At 45.7% G+C, this 25,575-nt stretch overlaps 1 protein-coding gene across 6 annotated transcripts in view; it reads left to right on the forward strand.

Annotated features, from left to right (window-relative positions):
- CASZ1 (castor zinc finger 1) overlaps positions 1 to 25,575 on the forward strand; it is a 309,366-nt gene that overhangs the window by 92,078 nt on the left and 191,713 nt on the right. For 2 of the 6 annotated variants that reach the window (XM_088671543.1, XM_088671546.1), the window contains exon 3: positions 4,132 to 4,191. The exons of the other annotated variants lie outside the window; for them this stretch is intronic. The gene's annotated coding sequence lies outside the window, so the exon portion shown is untranslated. The remainder of the gene's footprint in view (positions 1 to 4,131; positions 4,192 to 25,575) is intronic. 6 annotated transcript variants of the gene reach the window in all.

Here is a 25,575-nt window from a genome sequence, read left to right on the forward strand (position 1 = left end):
TTGCTGAACCAACGCCGCACGGAGCGTCCGGCGCGGAGCCCTGGCTGTCTCTTTAAAACCATTTAGAGGGAAAACAAAGAACTTTAGTGCATTAATTCTGGATGAAGATGGGTCTCCAGATGACAGGCTGATCCATATTCTCCCCCGTAAGACACCTTCCATTCCCCTCCTCCTGCTCTCCCTTCCCTCCATCCGTCTGTCATCTTCCCTGCTTTTCCTCAGAATTGAAAAGTTGCTGCTCTGAAGGTTTTCAGTCTTTAAGTGCACAGCAGTGGAATTTCTTTTCTCTCTTCCTTCTCTTGCTCCCACAGTTTGCAGGAGATATTTGCTGCTGAAAGGAAATTGGTGGCAAACATAGAACTGTCCAGTAACATCTTTATTAGGACCACCTGAAAAACCACGGAGCTTTCTGCTTTCACATAACTCTTCCCAAGGCTTGATTATATTTTTAAAAAGAATGTTGTGGAGGAGAGAAAGATGTTGTCGTAGAGGCATGGTAGAAACCCACTTTGCAATTCTTAATATGCAACATCTTGCAGATGGTACTTCTGCCGGTACCTTTTTCTCCATAGTCTAATGTTTAATAACATTGAGCCCAATGAAGAGTTCTGTGAAACCATCAAGCTTGTACACTGCTCTGTGACTGACAATAAGAGCTGTTTGACAGTGGAACAGACTTCAATGAAGGGTGGTAGACTCTCCTTCCTTGGAGGTTTTTAAGCAAAGGATAGATGACCATCTGTCATGGATGCTTTAGTTGAGATTCCTGCATTTCAGGGGGTTGGACTAGATGACCCTTTGGATCCCTTCCAACTCTGCAGTTCTATGATTCTATGATGCTTTCTTTTAAACACTACATTTATAAAGCTTTCCAGCTTCCACTCACCCTCCAGTGGACCTAGCATGCCATGCCTGTGAGCCAAAAGGTGATGTCAGACAGATCATGGCTGTGTGCTGGGTAGAGATGGGAGGGGAATTTGATTCCGTTTTCTCATTTGAAAGTGGGCTTAGCCAAAGCCTCACTTTCCAAAACAAAATGCCCAGCCATCCTTTGAAATTTGCACTTCTGCAAATTTGCAACGTGGTTCTCCAGGCAAGTGATGTGTGCAAATTGCATATATTTTGATAAAGTGTGTGTACAAATGCATGTATTAGCGAAAATACAAAAGTGCATTAAATTGGGGTAAATCACTTTGCAAAAATGTGTATATTAGACAAAACTGCACAGAAATATGTGTATATCAAGAGAAAGTTGCACTACAGTGCTGCTGAATTTGCATGGAAAAAGAACACAAACTGTTGTGGAAATTTGGGTGGCTGAACTTAAGGGTGGGAAAATGAGAAACTGGGTGAAACTGAAGTTGCCATATTTGCTCATCCCTCATGCCTGGTGGGGGTTAGAGAATAAAGCAAAGGAAATGCATGTTGGGCCTAAATGTTGTGGGTCAGTTGTGGAACAACTCTTGGGCAGTGTCATTTCATTGGGGTGGGTACCCTGCACATATACTTCCTAAATCTGGGACTGGGAATCTTCTTTTTCCATGTCAAGAGCCTCGTTCCCTCAGGAATACCTTATCAGGGACCAGAGCCAAAAGTGGGGAGAGGAACGCTTTCTCTCTGTGTGTGTCACCTCCTTTCTCCCTCCCAAACTATTGCTAGCCTTAACCTCTACAGTCTGGGACCCAGGTGGCACTGTGGGTTAAACCACTGAGCCTAGGGCTTGCTGATCAGAAGGTTGGCGGTTCGAATCCCTGTGACGGGGTGAGCTCCCGTTGCTTGGTCCCAGCTCCTGCCAACCTAGCAGTTCGAAAGCACGTCAAAAATGCAAGTAGATAAATAGGAACCGCTACAGCGGGAAGGTAAACGGCGTTTCCATGTGCTGCTCTGGTTTGCCAGAAGCGGCTTTGTCATGCTTGCCACATGACCTGGAAGCTATACGCCGGCTCCCTCGGCCAATAATGCGAGATGAGCACGCAACCCCAGAGTCGGTCACGACTGGACCTAATGGTCAGGGGTCCCTTTACCTTTACCTAGCCTCTACAGTATAAATTGGTCTCATCTCCTTTTAAGCCCCTGCAAGCTGATGGCCATCACCGCCTCTTGTGGGATAGAATAGGTATGGTAATCCGCTCCTTGAATATATCAGGCTGAGGTGCTTCCTGGCAATGAGACTTGCTCATGAGTAGATGCTCCAGCCTGCACTTACAAAGATATGAGCCTCATTCTCTTGTCTTGAGCAGCAAACTTGCTGGGGTCAGCGCTTCTTGTGGCAACTTGGTACCCTCCAGATGTTGTTGGACTCCATCTCTCATCAGCCTCAGCCTGCACCACCAGTGAAAATGATAGGTCCCACAAAACCTGGAGGGCCACAGCTTCTCCACACCTGGCTTAGGTTAGAGACCTCTGTGTGAATGCAGTGTATCCAGCATGCAAACCCGAGTCACTTCCAGCCTGGAGGATGTTCTCTCAAGTTCAGTTTTGTCACAGAACTTTGAGTTCCATAAAAGGGAAACAAGAAGGCATAGAGGAATCTTTCAAAACAAATTCAAATCAGGTTTGGGATTAGAAGAGTGTGGGGGGAGGTCTTATGTAAAGACTCCCACACATGTTGCAAGAGCAGGATGTAAAACTTCTGGCAACCTCTGGCTTGGTACAAATAGGGAGGTACTTCTACCCAATAAAACATGTTTGGCGGGGAAATCTCTCCACCTGAAGAAGATGAGTTTGGATGACTGTGTGTGGCTGTGTGGTGTGTTTTCTCAGTTTCCAACCATAAAATTGTGGGGCTTGGCGCTGGCAAAATTTCTTACTTCATAATAATATATCAGTATCTGCTCTGTACTGTTTTATGTTCAATGTTCTGCCCAGTCGTGTTGGTGCAGCTCATTTTCTACACTTTCATCTTAGGGGGGGGGGGGGGGGAATAGCTGGAAATACTCTGAGCTGCTGAAAAGGAACATGTGTTTAATTTGTTCTGCCACTACTAGTCAAGGGTAGAAAGGGTCCTAGCTTTGTGGGAGAGCATTTGTTTTGCATGCAAGAGGTTCCAGTCTCAATCTCCAGAAACTCCAGGAAAGGCTGGGAAAGACTCCTCATCCAAAACCCTAAAGAGCTGCTGCTAATCTGTGTGGGCAATACTGAGCTAGGTGGGCCCATAGTTTGACTCCATGTAAGGAAATTTGGTCTTTGGGAGTATCCATAGCTCAGGGCCAAGGTGCCCAAGGCAGACTTCCATCAGCAATTTGTTGCCTGAGTTGAGGGCGCTCAGCAGCTTTGCGAGCCTTTATATCTCACCTGATGGGCCCTCCTGGCACCACCTGACTTCACAGGCTAGCTAGGGGGATCATGGGCTGGTAGGTCAAGCTTTGGGCTGGGGTGGCCTGTAGTTCCATCCTCCAACTAGCAGCCCTGGTGACATATGGAGACCTGAGACACCTGTCACATAATGGGCTCACAATAACCCTGTGAGTTTATGCAGAGCAGTGGCCCCATTTTATTTTGACTTTTGAATTGTAAAAAACAAACAAACCCCCTGTTTCATCACTTTCCAAGATGAGTTCCTTTGCCAGGAAGTTGAGTGCCCACTGAGCTTGCCACCCAACATTGCCCTTAGCCTGATTGTAAGGAAAAACAGAGCACCAAGAATTTTATTAGCACAAGTTTCGAAAACAGAGAAAACGCCAACAAAGGAAGAATGGCAAGCTAAACTTACGGACTACGTGGAACTGGCTAAGCTGACAGAGAGGATACATGAGAGAGACAACATCGATTTCAAAAAAGGAGTGGGAACCATTTATAAACTATATAAAAAGACAGTGTAAAGATTTGGACCCATTGGCAGGTTTTGACTAAACTTTCACAACTATGTAAGAGGTAAAACCAGCAGGGTATAGAATTTGTTTAAGAAATCAATACGGAAACATGGGGGGAGCCTAAGAGGGGGGAGGGAAGAAATATGGATATATTGTTCAATTAAGATTTGTGGAAAATTTGTTGTTATATTTTGAAAATTCAATAAAAATTATTATTATTTTTTTTCAAAAGGAAATTAAGGGAAAACGGCGTTAATGTTGCATTAATTAAAGCAGAGTAGTTTTGAAAAATAAGAGGGCAAATGCTCTTCCCTTTCAGAGAGAACAGCCCAGTTGAATGCCCAGGAAGGAATGGCAGCACTAACAACAACCCTGTGAGGTAGGTTAGGTTGAGATCTAGTGATCTGTTTAAGGGCATCCAGCAGGGAGCCATGGGGGGGGGAATTAAAGGATGCTCCTCTTCCCCGCTCCCATGATAAACTCTTGAGTCCATATAGCTGCCTGCACTCCAAGAAAGGGTGCTTGTCTTTCTCATCCTGAAAGTGACTGGGATAATTTGTGTTTTTTTATTTAAACCAAAGTGAGTCTCTCTTATCACCCCATCATTCTGCATGTTCTCTTTGGCGATAATAATAATTACTATAATTTATATTGCACCACCAGCATGCACTGTACTTTATGGAGTGCCAGGAATTTGTAATCTAAAATTCCGTATGGACAGAGCATGTAAGTGGCCAACCCAAATTAAACTGAGATGTTTGCAAAGCTTATTTCTTACTGGTGCTGGCGTTGTTTACTAGCCTGGTGTATGTGACTCATTCAGGCGTCTTAGTGGTGGAGGGACATGGACCTGATACTACAATTTGTCCTATCAGTGCTGTGAGGTAGGTTAGGCTGAGGGATGGTGATTGGCCCAAGATACTCTACTGAGCTTCATGGCTGAGTGGAGGACATTTGGAACTGGATCACTCAGTCCTGAGTTTTGACATTACCAGCCCTGTATTTCAGCATTTGCTTAGTCACCCAGGGTGAAAAGACATTCTATGTAGGTGAGTACATGGAATTCTATGCAGGCAAGCGAGTGAGCTGGTGGAAGATTGCTCCCACCAGCCTGCTTGGTTTCCATATTGGAAGAGAAGCTCCTTCTTTCTTGGCCAGCATGGTTAAATGGTGGACTGGCAGAACGCAGAGGGAACATAGCTGCCAAGTTATCCCTTTTTTACAGGGATTTTCCCTTATGCTGAATAGGCTTCCTTGCGAGAAAAGCGAAAACTTGGCAGCTATGAGAGGGAAGGACCACTCCATTTCCTCTCTGGCATGCTAGCACAAGCCCCTTCCACTTCAACCAGCCTTAAACCCAAAATGAGCTGGCAGCAGAAGGACATTGTCATCCATCTTTTCTCTCTGGTAAAATTTTTGGTTGTTTTTGATAGCCTTCCAAGAGAGCTGGCCTTGTGTAGAAGGCTGCTTTAACCACTTATACCTGGCCAGAAAGGCATGCAGGTAGTTTTTTAACTTTCCACAGGCTATTTAGAGCTAATGAGCTCCTCAGTCAAGGTCAGTGGGTGGAGACAAGGGTGGAGTCTCTGAGGTTGTGGGAGGAGCCCTGACACACGCACCATTGTTATTTTTGACACTCTGGAATTGCTCATTGTGAACAGGCTTATAAAAAGGTTGTAGATCTCGTTTCTGTTCTCTTTGTGTATCTACTGGAGGGAGGTGGGATTAGAAGAAAAAGAAAACGTGCCCCAATCCTTTCCAGTGTTGTTAAAAGTAAAGAAAGAAAGAAAGAAAGAAAGAAAGAAAGAAAGAAAGAAAGAAAGAAGGAAAGAAAGAAAGAAATGCTATTCCTCGAGGGGAAAATGTAAAGAAGAAGTAACACCTGGAAAAAAGATAGTTGGATTTGCAAAACTGTGTTGTGCTGCTGGAATATGACAATGACAACGACAAAACACACACAGAGAGAAAACTAGGAAGGACAGTGGGGGTGGGGAGCCCTTGCTTCATGCATATGGAGGTTTTTTCCTGGAAAAAATGGTATTTTAATGCTTTCTATTAAATTGGGACTAAAAGTGGTGTCTTAATTTGCATGCATTAGCATATTTGCATATAGATCACTGAAATGGTGGATGAGCAAAGAGCCTATAAATGAAAAATCTTTTAAAGGCACAGGCTGCTCATTTTTTAAATATATTTTGTTAAGGTATCAAAAAACCTAGCATTGCCCTATTTTCCTGCCAACCTTCTATTCCTTTTTCTTGAGCGGGTGGGGAAAACTCATCTCGCTCCCTTGCTTGGTTGGTTTTGTGTATGATTTTTCTTTAAAAAAAGAAGTAAAAGACTGTTTGGATGTGTGTTTCATGGAAAAGACAGATCTTTTTCAAAAGCTCATTTGATGGAAGAATTTCAGTCACTTTGTATAAGCCAGAAAGAATTGCCTCCCACAGCCAAACTACCCGTTTGCATAGTTCCACCTGGGTGTCAAAGAGAGGACCTTGTCTGACAAGGTGGCCTGAAACTCTTTTTAAATAAATAAAAATCGCAAGAGTTTCTCAAACTTAGCTGAATACTATCTATCTATCTATCTATCTATCTATCTATCTATCTATCTATCTATCTATCTATCTAATCTATATCTGTAATATATAGTGAGACACTGGGGATTAAAGTATATTGCACTTCTTTCATGACCTTAAGGTCTAGAAACTTTATACTTCAGATAAATCCCTGATTCGTTTGCCTAATTCTGGCAGTGGGATATGCACAGCAATGCATTTGGCTAAGTAGGTATACTGTGGGGTGATTGTAAAAAGGGCAGAGGTAAAGGATATAGCCTCGTTTCTCGTCACAGGACCAATTTATGGCAATCTAGCTGCAGACCAGCCATCTGCACCCAAGGTTTCAGTCATATGCATGCTAAACCTCCAAGTGAGTTTCATTTAGCTCAACACGGCTCTGAATTTGGGAGGGGCTCATGGGTTGAGCACCTGCTTTGCATGCAGAAGGTTCCAGGTTCAATCCCCAGCACCTCCTGTCTGTTAAAAAGATCTCAGGTGCCAGGTGATGGGGAAGACCCTGTACCCAAAGAGCTGCTTCAGGTCAACGGTAGTGCTGACCTAGATAGACTCCATGACTGGTTTCAGAGTATAGCAGCCCGCTGTGTACATCTGAGCAGGCATGGGAAGGATTATGCTGTAAGCCGGTGAGTGAAAATAAATAAATCTTGGGGCTTAACTGCCCTGTCCCTCTTGAAACAATTGCCCTTGACTCTAGTGAGGGGGAAGAACTCTGCACACAGCCAGAGGCCCTCTCCCTTTTTATTGCTTCATGCTGAATTCCTGAGAGCTGCTTCCCAGGCTGCTGAGTCCTGTCCCAGATTCAGTCCCCAGGAACCAAGGCTAGCCCTCTCCGAAGCATCACCTTGGCAATATCTACCCAGTATATTGACCTGGAAGGTTGGCTGCAGCAGGAGGGGGGCAGGGGCACACTTCTCTTCTTGCCGGGTGCTTTGAAACTCAGTGGGTGCGGTTAATGGCCTCATGTTTTGGGATGAATGAAAAAGTTGAGTGCTGGGCAAGGGGAGGAGTCCGTGCATCACCGCTAATGAAGATCGGAAGCCGATTGAATGGCGCAAGGTGCTCAGCCATCAGGTTGTGGAAACAAAGGGGGGGTTGGGGGGCAGGGAATGGGGCGGGGAGGGGGCTAATGGAAGCCGTTTTCAGTTGAAGCGGATGTCGTATTGATTGCCGCGTGTCTATATTTATATATATGATCGAGTGTATAAACTTCAGCAGATGTACGGCGCATAGATAAATAAAATGCATACTGAAAAATTAATGAAATGGGCACGCAAATCCACCACCATCGATCATGATGGCTGCCTGAACCGCGGGGGCATTTCTTCTCCTTTTTCCACTTTCACGTAAGCTTTTTATGATGTTGTTTTTTCTTAAGCATGAAGAAAGTTGCAATGGAGGAAACAAGGAACGGAAAGTAGAACCCACTGCGTCTTGAGAAATTTCTCAGGATGGGACTGCCTGAACTTTGCAATTTAAAGATCATCTCCAGTGCTGTTAAAAATGAAATATTGGTGGGATGTTTGTCAGTTGGGGGCCTTCCGGAGTCCTTTAAGCAGAAGATCTTTCCCTACCCTCGATCTCCTCGAGGGTGGATTTTAAGCAAGCAAAGCACAGCTCACTTTGACCAGGAATCAGTGCAGTTTGAACATGCTGCAAACACTGTCTGGCTTCTTCTGACCACTCTCTCTGGATTGTGAGGCTGCAGGAGTGAGCCAAAGTACCCAGAGAAAGTTTTAAAGGGTGGGTCAGACTAAAGACCCATTTATTCCAGCAACCTGTTTTCCCACGGTGACCGGTCAGGTGGCTCAGGGATGTCCACAGGCAGGGCATGAAGACAAGAGTTCTCCCTCACTTTTGCTTAGAAGAAGCTGGATTCAGCTAAAGGCCCATCTAGGAAGGCATACCATTTTAGGGGGTGAAACATAATTTTTGCAAATTTCATAAGTAAGGGGTCTTAAAAATAAGTCTAGGATGTGAGGATTTCAAAGCAGCTATTATTTTTGTGATTGGACACACATTTGGACAGTCTTGGATAGTCTACATTTGATGTAGAAACACATAAACTGCGTTTGGAAAACCAACAAATATTAATTTTACCTTCTGAAAATGTCAGGTAATGCTAAATAATAATAATGATAATGCTCATAAATAAAAATAATATTAACACATTACTGCAACTACTTGCCAATCATTTTTAATGATTTCTATGCAATTTTGTGCACATCATACCTACCAAGGAAAACTAAATCATGTAAATTTAAACAAAATATCTTTTGAATTCCCAAGCCTTGTTACAACTTTTTAGCACCCCTCATTTTTTGAGTTTGAAAGTTGGGAAATTCAACACACCTTACCCATCCAGTCCAGCATCCTTTTCTCACAGCAGCCCACCAGATGCCGATCAGATGTCCCAGGTGGGATAGCTCAGTCAGTAGAGCATGAGTCTCAGGGTCGTGGGTTTGAGCCCCATGCTGGGCAAAAGATTCCTGCATTCCAGGGGATTGGACTAGAATAGATGACCCTTGTGGTCCCTTCCAACTCTACAATTCCGTAATTATAGTCATGTGGCAAAGTTCTTCCTTTTGACTGTCCTGCATTTCCCACCATTCAACGTCATTGGATGGTCCTGGGTTCTAATATTATGAGGAGAGAAGGAAACCTCTCCCTTTTCACTCTCTCCACAGTATGCATTGTATTATGCACCTCTGCCATGCCGTCTCCATACAATTAAAAAAACAAACCTAAAAAGCCTGAGGCATTGTAACCTTTCCTTTTGGAGAGTTGTTCCAGACCCCTGTCTCTATCCTTTAGCGCAGGCAGGAAGTGGAAAGGGGTGCCTGGCAGAAAATGTTACAGCACCATCACAAATGCTACTGCTCCCAGTTTTCTGTTTGGGGAATCAGCGTGTTAAACCTTACACAAGAATTGATGGTAGCTTACCGACTAAGAGATTGAGTCCGTAGGCTCCCAGTTCAAATATGGCCCCGACAATGAAATCCCATTATTGTTGTTGTTGTTGCTAATTTATATATCGCCCATCTGACTAGGTTGCCCCAGATAGGAGGGAAATAAGTGATCTACCTTACAGGATAGTTTTAAGGGTTACTTGCAAGTTAATGTATGTGTCACACTTGGAAAGCATAGTGTAGTTGCTGATTATTACTTCCTGGTAACATCTTGGTTTTTATTATCTAAGTTTGTTCTTTAAATCAAAGTTTTTGATTCTTGATTGTGTTATACTGTTGGTTAAAATGAAATGGTTATTGATACTGCATATTGTGAACTGCTTTGAGTGCAAATGTCTCTGGAGAAAGTGGCACATAAATATTAAATTCCCTCTCCACAGAGGTCCATCAGGCACCTTCATTGTACAGCATTCATCCTATGCTAAAAATGCACCTCTTTACCCTGTTTGAATATCTATCTATCTATCTATCTATCTATCTATCTATCTATCTATCATCTATCTATCTATCTATCTATCTATCTATCTATCTATCTATCTATCGGAAAGAGAGAGAGAGAGACTCACTCTAGCTACTGTAATTTGTTTTTAATGCTGTATTTTAAATTGCTGTAATCTTCTGGTGAAGAGCTGTGATAATAATAACGATAATAAGAAGAATAATAATAATCATCTAAGAAAGAGTTTGCAAAAGAATAAATTCAGGAGTGGTATTAGAAAAGAGTAAGTAAACATAGCAGTAATACTGTATCAGACTATCACAAAGTCAACGGATCTGTTCCCCTTTTAGAATTTGTAACTTTTGAGAAGGCAAGGGCATGTTAGCCCATAATGGCCAGTGCTATCAAATCTGAAGGAGGCGCGAGACAGAAGGAATGGCATGTCCCGTGAACAACATGCTGAAATGGTCTGTCTTGTGTCTGGTGGCTGGGGCCCGAGATTCAGAGGCAGTCCTAGGGAAAGGGACCTGCCTGCCCTTTGCAAATCCCAGCTCCCGTGGGAGAGGGAGGGACGGTGGTGTCGCATAATACACACCACAACAGCTTTATTTTTAGTTCTCTCCCCCCCCCTTTGTTGTTAATTGTGCCTCCATTGTGAAGGAGCAGTGCTCCTGTGTTCCATAAGGGTCACAGAGAGTTTAATAGAGCAGCCAGTGGCTCCTTGTTAGGGGCAGCCGCTGACCTCCTCCCCGGGTCCTGTGGAATCTCTGAAACGCACAGGGCCTTTTGCTATGCTGTGTGTTTGCCTTGTTCCTGACGGCTGTGTCAGAAACTGGCACCTGTGCAATTCCCCCCCCCCCCCCCTGAGCAGATCATGTGAGCACATAGGGTGCTTGCTTGTGGATACGTTCTGCAAGAATCCGGCTGCTTTCCAGTTCTGACGTGCTGGTTTCCCACACACATGCCCTAACTGTGTGTGTCACCAGCAGAGGTAGTGGGGTCCATTAAAAAATAAATGGTTCTGTCATATAATGGCACCATTTCAAAATGGGCTTTTGTTCTTACTTTTCTAGAGGCAAACCTTTCCCTCACTTTCATTTGCTGCCTTATTTTATCCCGTTTTTGTCATGCCACTCCAACGAGGTCATCCGAATCATGCCGTATAATTTTCTGATCCTCATATGCATTGACAATTCCTTCCATTTTTGTGTCGTCAGCAGATTTTGGCAGCTTCCTGTTTACACTCCTCCTCCCTTCTCCAAGGTCACTAATGAAAGTATGGGGAGAAAAACTGTTCTCTTGGTGTAATCCTTGAAGAACTCCACTGTTTTAACCTCTGAGCAAGTCAAATATTTGTCCTTGTGCAGAGCTTCTTTATCTTCATTTCTAACTACAATAGTTATTTGCTACTTCTTTTTACTGTTTGTATTAATTACTTTAATAAGTAACCTCCCTCCCATTCTTGCTTTATATTGAGTTTTCCAGGTGTATGTGTTGTATGCTTTTTTTTTAATGTACATTTTGCAGCCTCTCAGCGCAGGCCCACGCTTCTAAAGCTGTGTTTGCCAAAGCCAGTAGTACAATTTTTGCAAAAGCCATTTTCTGTTAACAGTATCCACTGAGCAATCTGCATATTGGAGTGTCTGAAGTTTCATTGCAAAGGGTGGCATTCCTTAGCAGGCTTTCCTGGAGAGAAGTTCTGTGGAACTCAATGGGGCTTGCTTGTGGAAGAGTCATACCTGCCAAGTCCTTGTCGTAAATATCCGGGATCGGCAGCACGCGCATGACCGGAAGTTGCGTGACGCAACTTCTGGTGGCGCTTCGCCCTTCTATGGGCACCAGAAAATGGCGGCGCCAGCGCCGGAAGTCGCTTCCGCGCATGGCCGGAAACACGTAAAAGCGACTTCCGGCGCCAGCGCCGCCATTTTCTGATGCCCATAGAAGGGCAAAGCGCCACCAGAAGTCGCGTCACGCAACTTCCGATCATGCGCGGAAGCGACTTCCGGCGCCAGCGCCGCCATTTTCTGGTGCCCATAGAAGGGCAAGCGGCACCAGAAAAATGGCCGGGTAATTAGGGTTGCTAACAATTGCATTCGCCTCCACTCATAGCTGCCAAGTATCCCGATTTAAGGGACAATACCGGGATTTTTCGCTAAACGGGAGACCGCCGGGAAACGCTAAGAAAAAAGGGGTTTTCCCGGCGGATACGGGATACTTGGCAGCTATGGGAAGAGTTCACCGTCAAAAGCTGATCAGAGTGTAAAACACAGAACCCCCCAAACAAGACAGCAGGGAGGACTTTGCCCCAGTGTTCCAAAGATGCCTAGAGAAGAAAAAAAGCAAAGAAGTCTTTAGGCTTGTGTTTTCCTTCATTTGGGCACCACCCCAGAAAAAGCTCTCTCTTCAGGAGCCAGTTCCCAGACCTCAGAAAATGAAAGTGCTCAGAGAAGGCCTTTTAGGCGGATCTCAACAGACAGGGAGGAACATAGAAAGCTGCTATTGGTCCACCTAGTTAAGTATTGCCAACACTGACTGGCAGCAGCTCTACCGGGTTTCAGCCCTACCTGGAGATGCCATTGGAAATTGAACCTGTGGCCTTTTGCATGCAAAGGGCTCATGCACCATGGCTAGGTTCATGCAGGAGAAGGCACTTGTTTTCGGTAATTGCAATAAAGCATGGCTTAAAGCTTTGACATGGCAAATTCCTCAAGAAAAGCTTAGAGACTATTCTAAAGGCTAAGAGGGCTGTGGTTAGCAGGTCCTCTCTGCGCACTGAGAAGGCCTTAGATCTCAGTGCTACCTGTTGGGCTTTCCAAAGCAGTTGTTTGAAACATTTAAACGTACTGAATTTTTGCAGTAATCTCAAAATCCTGATTTAGGCATTTATGAGACTGCAGGACCTTAAGACTTTGGGGGGGGGGTCTTACAGCACAGGGAGGGGTTAATGGGGGGTGACCCTTTATGCAGGCAGGATCCAGCTTTCCAGGTTTAAACCACCACTTTGAACTGTGCCCAGACCCCAACTGCTAGCAACCAGTGCTGCTTTTTAAGCATGAATGTAATGTAGTGCCGGTGAGGAATTTGATGCAAATGCACAATGACCTACAGTCTGGTGCATGTTCTCTCAGAAGGGAGTCCTACTGTGTTCAGTGGTGCTTACTCCCAGGTAAGCAAGTGCAGAGTTGCCACTTCAGCACCATCTCTTATCAAGGACAAATGGTGTTGCCACCAAAATGTGGCTATTTGGCAGGGAAGCTTGGCCTGCTCTGTCCTAATTTCCAGCGCCGCAAAGGCCACTTCAGGGTCTGGTATATTGGAGGAATGTGGGCTGAAGGTCTCTGTTGGCCCTGCAGATGTTGCTGAACTACACTTCCTGCCAGCCTGAGAAAACATGCTCAGGAGTGCTGGGAGTTGCAGTTCAGCACTACCTGGAAAGCCAAAGGTTCCCCACACCTGCTGTAAGGGACTGTTCCTGTGACGGACGCTTCCACGCCAAGACCGAGGGTGATGGCCTTGCTTTGGAGAAGAGCTAGGCCTCTGAACTCCTACACCGGACCAAACAGTGCCTATTTTTCGGCGCTGCCATTAAATTCTCTGGAAGTAGAAACTTCAGGAGCCCCAAGGTGGCGAGGTCAAGAAAATACGCAAAACGAGCGCCGAGGAGACGGCACTGTGCGCTGTGCTGTCTTTGATACTTTCTCCTTCTCCTGCTTCTCCTGCGCCCCCCCCCTCCCTATCTTTCTCCCGGTGTTTCCAAGAGACTCTTGTCGGCTTGAAAAGCTGTGTAGGCCCACGGCGGCTCAACCTTTTCCTCTCCCCGAGCCCCGGTCTAATCAACCCCTATAATTTATGCAGAAAATATGATTTATATTTAATTTCACCACACTTGCATTGTTAATTTGAGATGTAATTAACCCGTCGCTATGACAACTAATTTCGTGATGCCGTAAATTACCACCGTCTTTTCATCAAAATTCAGTTAGTTTGGCTCCTGTGTGCAATGTACTGATGCAATTAGGTTGCTCAGGGCAACCCAAAAGTCTTCCAATTTCTTTTGTGTAGCTGCAGTGGGGCAGAAGGCTTTTTCTGGTGCCGTTATCCCAAAGTCCTGTTTTCTTTTCTTTGGGAAAGGGAGCCGGAGCGCGCTGCAAGAGTCTCCATCTCGGAGGGAAGTGTGCGGCGACACAGAGAGAGAGGGCCCTCTCCCTGGATCCCCCGCTTGCTCTCTCCTCTCCTCCCTCCTAGCTTGCTGGCTTCTGTAATTGTTTTTAAATGCTTTCTTCCCCATTGAATGTGTATGTGACCCACCATTTGTCCCAGCCACACTTGCTCCTTCTCATTGAAATGTTTGACTTTAAGACTTTTGCTCCGCAACCTCAAGAAATAACCTGTCCTGACCCGTCCAGCGACTGCATCCCTCCGAATCTTTTATATAATACATTTTAACACCCCTCCCCTCAAACTCCCGTTTTCTTTCTTCCGCTCACAGATCTAGAACTTGTTTATATAGATTTTTTTTCCTCTTTCCTGCCCCCCTTCTTTATTTAAAACAAAAACCCTCTGTGTTGCTTTTGTCACGTTAATTCCCATTTTGCCAACACCAGGGGCCCAGGCAGACGAGTTACTAAGGAACACAAAATTTTAATTAGTGTATTTTAATCATTCAGGCTTTCCGAGCTAATCCACAGACCCTGGAGAATTCCCGAGATGCAGCTCTGCTCTGCTTTACCATTTATTGTTGAGTCTATTATAATTACTGTTAGCAGGTGGGGACTGGGAGATGTTTATTATGAGTTTTTCATCTTTAGTATAATTACCGAAAAAAACAAAATAAAACGATGTCAGTGCGTTATGTTTTCCTAGAGATATATTTTTTTTCTAAAAAAAGAAAGGGGAAAAACATATATATATTTAAAAGTGTGTGTGCCTGCGTCTGTGTGTGTGTGATAGGTATGTATTTTTCCCGCGCTTTCCTGGAAAGCATTGCTCAATTAGTGGTGCTGCTTAAATAATTTATTTGTCTTGTCAAAACAGTGAAAACTGGCACCAGCTCCCATTTCTGCAGATTTAAAATAATAATAATAATGATGATGATGATTTCCAAAACTTTTGTTACATGTTTATAAACGAGAAGGCCAAGCGTCTTCAATGGATGAGTACTGGGGTGAAGATCAGAGGCTTAAAAGGTATCAAAAGTATCAAAACAAAGCCTGTTTGGGGCTGCAGACGCCCATAGCAGGATGTTCAACCTCCGCTTTCAAAGCGAATGTGCTTCTGAATGCTAGCTGCTGGAAACTGCAGGGTGGGAGAGCTCTGCTGCGCTCAGGTCCAACAGGCAGGGAGGAGTGGACTTTGGTAATCTTTGGCAATATGGCGCCCTGAGCGAGGCCAAAATTTGCCGCCTCCAAGTGGATCTTCTCAATTATGGGCCTTCTCAATTTTGCGCCTCCTCAGCTCAATGCCCTGTGCAGAGGAACAGTCCGCACCGCCATAAATCTGGCACTGATGTGGGCTTCTCCTTGGGTGTCTGGATGCCACCGTGAGATCAGGACACTGGAGCAGATGGGGCACTGGCTGGCCTGATCCAGCAGGGCTCTGATGTTCTTCCCGTACTCTTCCAGTAGAGCTGGAAGGGGGTTATCTAATCCAACCCCTTGCAATGCAGCAGTCTTAACTAAAACATCCATGATAGATGGCCACCCAGCCCCTGTTTTAAAACCAGTGAAGAAGAGCCCACCACCAGCCGAGGGAGTACACTATCAAATGGCTCTTACCATCAGAAAGTCCTTTCTTATGTTTAATTGGAATCTCCTTTCTTGTAACTTAAAGCCATTGGTTCGGGTCCTACCCTCTGGAGCAGGAGAAAACAAGCTTGTTCCATCTTCCATGTGATGGTCCTTTAGATATTTGAAGATGGCTATCATATCTCCTCAGTTTCCTCTTTTCCCTACTAAATATACTCAGCTCCTTCAACCATTCCTCATAAGGCTTGGTTTCCAGATCCTTGATCATCTTGGGTGCCCTCCTCTGCACACATTCCAGCTTGTCAATATCCTCTTTAAATTGTGAAACCCAGAATTGGACACAGTACCCCCGGTGTGGTCTGACTAAGCAGAATAGAACGGAACTATTACTTCCTTTGATCTGGCAACTGCGGTGGTTCCTCGGGTTACAGACGCGTCAGGTTACAGACGCTTCAGGTCACAGACTTCGCTAACCCAGTAATAGTACCTTGGGTTAAGAAATTTACTTCAGGATGAGAACAGAAATTGTGTGGCGGCAGCGCGGTGGCAGTGGGAGGCCCCATTAGCTAAAGTGATACCTCAGGTTAAGAACAGTTTCAGGTTAAGAGTGGATATTCCTGCGTATAAGACTACTTTTTAACCCAGGAAAATCTTCTCAAAAGTCGGGGGTTGTCTTATACGCCGAGTTGTATTTCTTATATGGCAAGTATATCCCAAACTCTATATTTTAACTGGAAAAGTTGGGAGTCGTCTTATGCGCCCAGTCGTCTTATATGCCGGAATAGGTAAGTTCTTAACCCGAGGTACCACTGTATACTTATATGGATGTAACCTAGAATAGCACCAGCTTTTTTTGCTGCTGCATCACACTGTTGACTCATGTTAATTTGACTCTTTATCTCCCCCTTGATCTCCTGCTTCTCCTACATCTCCCCAATTTATTTGTTTATACCATTAACACCTTTTACTTTCTTGTTTTTGTTTCTAAAAAGCCAGCTTCCCGTGTTCTTAAGTCATTTTAATTGGAAACATTATACTCTGTACAACACCAGAATGTATGCACTCATATAATGGCACAGTAATACCATTTGTTAAATGTATCATGCATGCAATATTATAACAACTTTCTTAATATATTCTGGGTTGCATACAACTTAGTCTTACTCAGGGTAGACCCATCAAAAATGATGAACCTAAGTTAGCCATGATCGTTAACTCCAGTGGGTCTCTGAGCAGGTCTAGCACTGGGTACCGCCATGAATGAATGAATGAATGAATGAGGTATAGCTATCTATGTCTGTGTATATAGAGACATCAGCATTCCGCGGCTTATATATATTATGCTAACTAAGCCCATTCTGGCCCATTTTTCTTTTAGGTATTAATTTTATGTATTTATTTATTAAATTTCTATCCCACCCTTTTCCCCAGAGGCTCCCGTAATGTATTCTTTGCACAATTTCTTTTGCTCAAGGTAGAAAGGGCCAAAATGCATTGGAGCCCCACCTATAGGTGCTTCCACTCCACTCCTCCTCCCCATTCACAATTATTGAACAGACTGTGATGGTGGGTCATCTCTGCCTTGGCCTCTTCAACACCTGATACTTAGAACATCTCAAAACCTGACTTGCAGCCCTTGCAGCCTGCACCTCACTTCTGGCTGTCACAGGCATTAAGCCGGCAGTTGCCCTTATCCCATCGCCTCAGAAGTTGTACATGCCATGTGTTGGGGTGGCAAGGCCTTGCCTGAGGTGAAATAAGCTAGCCTCCATGGATCGAGTGCAAGGGAAACCTAGCATAGAGCACCTTGCACTACAGCCTCTCCAGACTCCACTAGCCTCTCTCCCTGTTCTACCCCTCCTTCCTCCAGCAACAGGTAGTTAAAAATAGGGGGCGTGCCCTCTCACCCATCCCCGCCACCGCCCATTTGTGTGTTTTTCCTCACATTGAGGCTGAGCCGAAATATTTCTTCCCTCCCTGGTGACGATTTTAAAGTTTTCTTGGGAAATTCCACATCTCTCGCATGAGTGCCAAGGCTCAGAGGTGGGGGAAGAGTTGGATGCATGGTGGTATAATAAGATCTGCAAGATTAAAGATTACTGTGCAAGCAACTCAGCACTTCAGAAGGCTATTCAGGATTCAGGACAGACAAAAGGAAGGACTTCTTCCCCCGCTGTGATAGCCACTAGCTTGGATGGCTTTAAAAGAGGATTAGAGAAATTCATTGATGATAAGGCTATCAGTGGCTACTAAACCTGTGGTTCTTCTACCACAATCAGAGGCAGTTTGCTCCTGAATATCAGTTGCTGGGGAGGGTGCTCTGGTGCCTGAATCTGGTTTGTGGGCTCCCCGTAATGGGCATCTGGTTGGCCACTGTGAGAACAGGATGCTGGACTAGATGGGCTTTTGGCCTGATCCAGCATGCTCGTATTGGGTTCTTATGAGCTGTAGTGTTGTATAGCAGGAAGCTTTGACCAGTTGAATGTCTGCTTCAGCTGCCCACTGCTAAAAGCACAGGAATCCTGCGGGGCAAGGGCATCTCTAGAAACAGTTCAGGAGACGTGTTCAGATCCCTTTAGCTTTCTCACTTCATGCTTTCCTGTGAGGGAGAAAGCTGTTAAAGCTCATCAGACATTTGCAAAATCTGATGGCATCGTGGATCGGGAAGGGTGCCTGTTTTGCTTGCAGAAGGTCCCAGGTTCAATCCCAAAGGGCATCTCCATGTCGGCCTGGCATTTTCCTCCCGTCTGAAACTCCAGAGAGTTGCTGCAAGTCAGTGTAGACAATATTGAGGAATTTCCTTTGTTCCTATCTGTGTTGCCCCAGCCCTGCTCCCTTAGGTTGCCAATGTCCTTCCTGGCCCAGCTTCTCAGGCTTTTTAATAGCAGCCTGTTTTTGCAGACAGTTATCCAGCAAGTCATGCTTTCCCCTCACCGCCTCCACCAAGCTTGGGCTGCTTTGTCACTCGTGTGCCTTGTTGGTGCTAAGATTGGGAGCAGCACAGGCAGAAAAGCTTTCATATCATCTTTGCCCTGTGGGCTTCACTTCTGCCGGCCTCCTCAGCCGATGGAGCCAGCCGTTCTCAATGGCAGGCCGTCAAGCAGAGCGGGACGTGGGGCGCGTGGAGGCCTGGAGCTTTCCTTTTGACCGCTTCCAAACTTTCCCAGCCTGGACGGGCCTGCGGCACTTCAAAGGGGACCCCCCTCCAGCCCCGCACACAGAGCCTTCCGCTGCTCCTTATTGAGTCTTCAAGCCCTGGCAGGGCACTCCATTAAAAAGCCATTTGGCTTTTGTGCCGGCTGCGCTTTCTCTCTCTCTCTTTCCCTCTCCCCCTGCCGCCACCACTGCCATTGCTGTGGCCTCCAGCCGCCTCCTGCTCATGCAGCCCTACCCACTGTTGGAAGGACTACGGACATAGTTTGCATCCTGGCAAAAAACCCGGTGGTCCCCATGGCAACTTAGTCAATCACTTATTCGGAGCAAAATAGGAGGGGGGGGCAGCACGTGTATTTATGAATTGCAGCCACCCATATCACCCGCTTGGGTTCAGGATTTCCCAGGAGTCTCCTTTTAAATACATAAAAAATCTAAACCACTACTCAATTTGCTTCTTTTTGTTCCTTGTTTCTCTTTGAGCCAGATCAGGGACGGGTGCAGGGAGAAAAACGCCTCTTTTTCACCTGTACTCCCCAAGTTGGCAACCAAAACTGCAGGTCACCAGCACTGACAACCCTTTAACTCTTGGCAGAAGTCCAGGGAGTGCCACCCTGGGCCTTCTTAACCTTTGCCCCTTCAAAGCAGCTGGCATGTTCCCCCTGAATTCCACCGTGTGCCACCTTGGCCCTCTGCCCATGGGGCACACATTGTATTCTCTCGGTGCTTGGCTTGGCGCTTTTACTTTTCAGTTTGTGGTGGGTTGGATTCGCCAAGCAAACTGGAACCGTGCCCGTGGGGGCGGGTGGGGAGGTGTGTATCTCAATTCCATGTCAGTGCCTGGCATGGGCGTCCAGAGGCCTCCTGAGCCTCCAACCCCTCCCTCTTGCTGGGCAGGGTGCCCAGGGGGGGTTCAACTTCCTTCATGCTGCTTGGCTCAGTGCCTGTGGGTTATCTGAAGCCAGTGGTGCAGGGTGCAATGTACAGCCTCTCTCTCTCTCTGCCGTGGCAGCAACACCTAGTTGTTGTCCCTGGCAACCTTGTTCAATACCTGGTTGGCAGCCACCCTGGGGAGATGAGGCCATGATTTGTGCTAGGTTTAGGAAACGAGATGGGACGTGGGTGGTGCTGTGTGTTAAACCACTGAGCCTCTTGGGCTTGCCGAACGGAAGGTCAGCAGTTCAAATCCCTGCGACGGGGTGAGCTCCCGTTGCTCGGTTCCTGCTCCTGCCAACCTAGCAGTTCAAAAGCACATCAAAGTGCAAGTAGATAACTAGGTACCGCTCCAGCGGGAAGGTAAACGCCTTTTCCGTGCCCTGCTCTGGTTCGCCAGAAGTGGCTTAGTCATGCTGGCCACGTGACCCAGAAGTTGTACGCTGGCTCCCTCGGCCAATAAAGCGAGATGCACGCCGCAAACCCAGAATCGTCCATGACTGGACCTAACGGTCAGGGGTCCCTTTACCTTTACCTTAGGAAACGAGAAAGCTGCCCTGCACAAAGCCAGGTCAATGTTCCACGTTCCTCAGTATTGTCTACACTGATTGGCAGCGACTCTCCAGGGTTTCAGGCAGGGAACGTTCCCATCCCAAACTGAAGATGGAAAGGAGGGAACCTGGGACCTTCTGCATGCAGAGCAGGTGCTCTTCTGCTGATCTACAGTCTTCCTTTCATTCTGCTTGGCAAGGTGTATCCTCCCCTTTTGAAACTGCGAGAGGCAGGCCTTGCTTTCCGGGGAAAAAAAACTTCCTGCATGCTTCAAGGCTGTGTGGGGAGCTGCTTCGGGCTCTCTCCCCTACCATCTCCCAGGTCGGCTACAGTTTTCTGCATCTTGGTGAAAGGGTTAAACATGCATTGGTGGTTATCATTCACCTTTCCGTTGTGGTTATAGTTCTGGCATATCCAGTGGTCTTCCTCATTCTTACCTCTGTTTCACAATGCCCTACTGGGCTATGTGATTGGTACACTCATTTTATGACTGGGAACTGAGGCTGAGAGGTGGTGGTTTGCTTTGGGTTTCAAATACTGATCCATAGCCACCTCATGCATGACTTTCCCCTATGCTGGCAAAGCTGTAGGACAATAATTCCATGTACATCATCCTAATTGTCTGTGAAACAAAGCCCATGTACTTCACCCTCTTCACTGCATGCGTGTTCTTTCCCAAGAGGAACAGAGCAAGCTGCCTTATATTGAGGCAGACCATTTCCCCATCTAGATCAATATTGTCAACACTGCCTAGCAGCAGCTCTCTGGGTTGTCAGTGAGGGAATATTCCCAGCCCTACCTGAAGATGCCAAGGATTGAGCATTAGGCCTTCCACATATACATAATGTGCTCTGCTACTGAACCACGTTCCTCCCCCTGATCAGCGGTTGGCAGAGAGTTTCTTGTGTTTGCATACATGGTAGTAATTTAGGTAGGTATATGGTAAAGCATTTAAAGAAAGTATCCAACACTGTGGTAAACAGTTAGCAAATTAAACATAAAAAGCTTTATGCTGGTTGGAAGTTTTAACATTCTGAAAGACGAACAACATTTGTATGCCCTCAAATGCTACCATTGAAGGCCAGTTGTTACTAAGGGGGGTGGTAATGAACCTCTTTCAAAGGAGATTGTATTTTGTTTGCATTCTTCCTTTGTTGCCAAGCATATTTGTTCAGTAGCAAACCCTGCTATGTTTTTAAAAAATCGCTTCCAGTAGCACCTTAGAGACCAACTAAGTTTGTCATAGGTATGAGCTTTTGTGTGCATGCACACGTCTTCAGATATCTGAAGACGTGTGCATGCACACGAAAGCTCATACCTATGACAAACTTAGTTGGTCTCTAAGGTGCAGGTTTCTTTGTTTTGTTCCGACTACGTCAGACCAACACAGCTACCTACCTGCTATGTTTAGTGGAGCTTACTCCTTAGTAAAAGTGTCTCAAGACTCCAAATGGAATCCAAATATCTTTGAACAGAATAATGTTGTGATGGGTTTAGTATTCTGTGGATGATCTTCTCTCTCTCTCTCGACCATTTGCATCCAACTAAGTTATACTAAGTTATACTCTTTGAAAATAATTAACCTAAAACAGTCATGGCCGTTAATTTCAAGGGGTCTGCTCTGAGAAGGATTAACATTGGATACAATACTATATTTTTAAATGGTCCCACCAGATACCCATGGTTCCCCGCAACATAAGAGCCTTCTGGATCAGGCCAATGGCCCTTCTAGCCCAGCATCCTGTTCTCATAGTGGCCAGCCAGATGCCTTAATAGGAAGCCTGCAGGCAGGACCTGAGCACAAGAGTAGTTTTCCCCAGTTGTGATTTCCAGCTACTGGTATTCAGAGAGATTTCCATAGTTTATGCAGTGTGTGAAGAAGTCCTCCCTTTTGCCTGGCCCGAATCCTCCAGCATTCACTTTCATTGGATCCCATCAGTGAGTTACACACACTCTCTTTAAATGTGTGCAGCAAAATATTGCATATGACATATGCTTCATCATTTGGGGGGGGGGGTTCTTGACTCCACTCCCAATACTCTATATACCCGGTTTATGCTGCTGTTCCACTTCTGTACTTGGAAGCAACGCCAGCCAAGGGTTCCCCTGTTCCTGCTGTGGATTATCTACCAACAGGTCTTTCTCAGGTGGTGCTTATTGCTTCTTTGCCCATGTGCCTCTCCATCTTTCCTCCAGGCGACTGAGAGGAAAAGCTCTTGGAGGGCGAGAATGTTAAGAATGTGCTCATGTACAAAACTGGCACTGCACCCATCCACCTTCTGTTTGCAGTGCCAATGCTTAACAAAGTTGTTGGCAAGGATCCCTGTGCCTCCCGCCACCCCCTTCCTCCCCCTTGTTTACCATGGGTTGCCAGCATGCATGTCCAGAGGGGCACAGAAGGAATGCTGCCCAGAAAGAGAGACAAGGAATTTAGGGGCGTGTTGAGAGCTTAAATGACTGCCATAGTTGAGTTCAGGAGGATATAGATGGGTGGGGAGATGGCAAGAGTTGTGGTTCTTCTGAAGTCATTGATCTGCAAGGAGTGTGTGTGTGTGTTGTTGTTGTTGTTGTTGTTGCATGCATATATGCATGCTAAGAGACTTTCGGCTTAATTTTCTATCTGCAATATGAAGAGAATAATACTGACCTACATGACATGGTGGTTCATAGAAACGTAGAGTTGGAAGGTACCCCCAAGGATCATCTAGTCTAACCCCTATAAATGCAGGAATCTCAACTAAAGCATCTATGACAGATGGCCATACAAACTCTGCTTAAAAGCCTCCAAGGAAGGAGAGTGCACTCCCGATGTAGTCCATTCCACTGTTGAACAGCTCTTGTCATCAGAAAGTGCTTCTTGAGGTTTTGTCGGAATTGTTTTTTAAGTTACAAGAAAAGAGATTACTATGAAGCATCAGGAATAACTTTCTGGTGGTAATAGCTGTTCAGCAGTGGAAGGGACTCCCTCAGAAGTGGGCTTGGGCTCATGAAAGCATATGCCCTATTATATTTGGCAATTTCTGGCTCTGTGGTCTAAACCACAGAGCCTAGGGCTTGCTGATCAGAAGGTCGGCGGTTCGAATCCCCGCGACGGAGTGAGTTCCTGTTGCTCGGTCCCTGCTCCTGCCAACCTAGTAGTTCGAAAGCGCATCAAAGTGCAAGTAGATAAATAGGTACCGCTCCGGCGGGAAGGTAAACGGCATTTCTGTGTGCTGCTCTGGTTCGCCAGAAGTGGCTTAGTCATGCTTGCCACATGACCCGGAAGCTGTATGCAGGCTCCCTCGGCCAGTAAAGCGAGATGAGCGCCACAACCCCAGAGTCATCTGCGACTGGACCTAATGGTTAGGGGTCCCTTTACCTTCACCTTTAAGGTGCCTAAAGATATGCTCAGATATGCTGATGACACAACCTTGATGGCAGAAAGTGAGAGGAATTAAAGAACCTTTTAATGAGGGTGAAAGAGGAGAGCGCAAAATATTGTCTGAAGCTCAACATCCAAAAAACTAAGATCATGGCCACTGGTCCCATCACCTCCTGGCTAATAGAAGGGGAAGAAATGGAGGCAGTGAGAGATTTTACTTTCTTGGGTTCCGTGATCACTGCAGATGGTGACAGCAGTCACGAGATTAAAAGACGCCTGCTTCTTGGGAGAAAAGCAATGACAAACCTAGACAGCATCTTAAAAAGCAGAGACACCACCTTGCCGACAAAGGTCTGTATAGTTAAAGCTATGGTTTTCCCAGTAGTGAGAAAAGTGAAGTAGTGGAAGTGAGAGCTGGACCATAAAGAAGGCTGATCGCCGAAGAATTGATGCTTTTGAATTATGGTACTGGAGGAGACTCTTGAGAGTCCCGTGGACTGCAAGAAGATCAAACCTCTCCATTCTTCAGGAAAATCAGCTCTGGAAGGACAGATCCTGAAGCTGAGGCTCCAGTACTTTGGCCACCTCATGAGAAAACTCAACTTCCTGGAAAAGACCCTGATGCTGGGAAAGATGGAGGGCACAAGGAGAAGGGGACGACAGAGGACGAGATGGTTGGACAGTGTTCTCGAAGCTACCAACATGAGTTTGAACAAACTGTGGGAGGCAGTGGAAGACAGGAGTGCGTGGTGTGCTCTGGTCCACGGGGTCACAAAGAGTCGGACACGACTAAACAACAACAACAACAAGGTGCCTAAAGACTCTTGATTATTTTTGCTGCAAGAGATTCACACACAGATTCACACACACACCCCTGCTGCCCGATTAATTTGAAGGGGACTTTTTCAATTGATTAAAAGTTTTATTTTTGAATTGATTACTCTAACTACTTAATTAGCTCAATGTGGCTGCTCATTACAGTAGTAGTAGTAGTAATAATAATAATAATAATAATAATAATACATAAATGTGGGGAAGGGGTAGATGACCTAATAGCGTCAGGTCATATTGTGGCCCCCCACAATATTTTATTCAATTTGGCACCCCCGACTGAGATCCATCTCACGCAATATTCTTGTATTAGTTTACATTGGCAGAGGACTACGCAGATAATGAGGTGATAGAATGGACTTTGAGTTACAGGTGAGGAGTACTATTTCTGCAGGCTTCCCATGTTTCTGTATTTATTTATTTTAATCCCTGCAAATAGAACACTAGTACTTCAGGACAAAAGGTTCTGGCATACAGCTTTTTCTTCTTCTGAGTGCTGGTTTCCTATTTTTAAAAATGTTGGCCAGTGTTCAGAAAATGATTTATTGCCCACTCGGCCATTTGTACCACCATTCTGCTGAGCACGTTAATAGACGTGCAAGTTATCGGCAGGGAAAGACCCCGTCTGCACTATGCATTTAAAGCATTACCATGCCACTTTAAACAGCTTCCCCCAAAGAATCCTGGGAACGATAGTTTGTCAAGGGTACTGAGAGTTGTGAGGAGACCCCTATGCCTCGCCCCCACCCCGACAGCTACTAAAGGCTCTTCCGCTCTTTTACCAGCACCAAATAATCAGGTGTGTCTCTGGCAAACTAGTTTGTAAACAGGGACTGTTAGGCACCATGTGACCACTTTGGGGAGGGAGAGGAAATGCACTTTGTGCTCAAAGGTACTCCTGTTACTTTGTGCACTGGAAGGCTGAACGGTGGGGTGCAAAATGTTGAGCTTTGCTTCAGAGTAAGCCTTGTCTCTGATAAGAACCCTAGCCTGTATAATTCACACTTTTCCAGCTCCCTGGCTTCTAGGCATCTCTGCGACAGTTTGCCTCCTGTCCTTCATGTCTCTCTTTATTTACCCTTTAATTTTCCTTGCCCAGGCCAGCAGTAACATAGTAGCCAGATGAACTCCGTCTCAAAGGTTAATATGAAAATCTGGATTGGATTAGTTAAAAATTACTTACAACACCATTAAAATTCTGAGCT

The sequence above is a fragment of the Zootoca vivipara genome, chromosome 6 (genome assembly GCF_965207765.1).
Source record: "Zootoca vivipara chromosome 6, rZooViv2.hap1.1, whole genome shotgun sequence".
Taxonomy (NCBI): domain Eukaryota; kingdom Metazoa; phylum Chordata; class Lepidosauria; order Squamata; family Lacertidae; genus Zootoca; species Zootoca vivipara.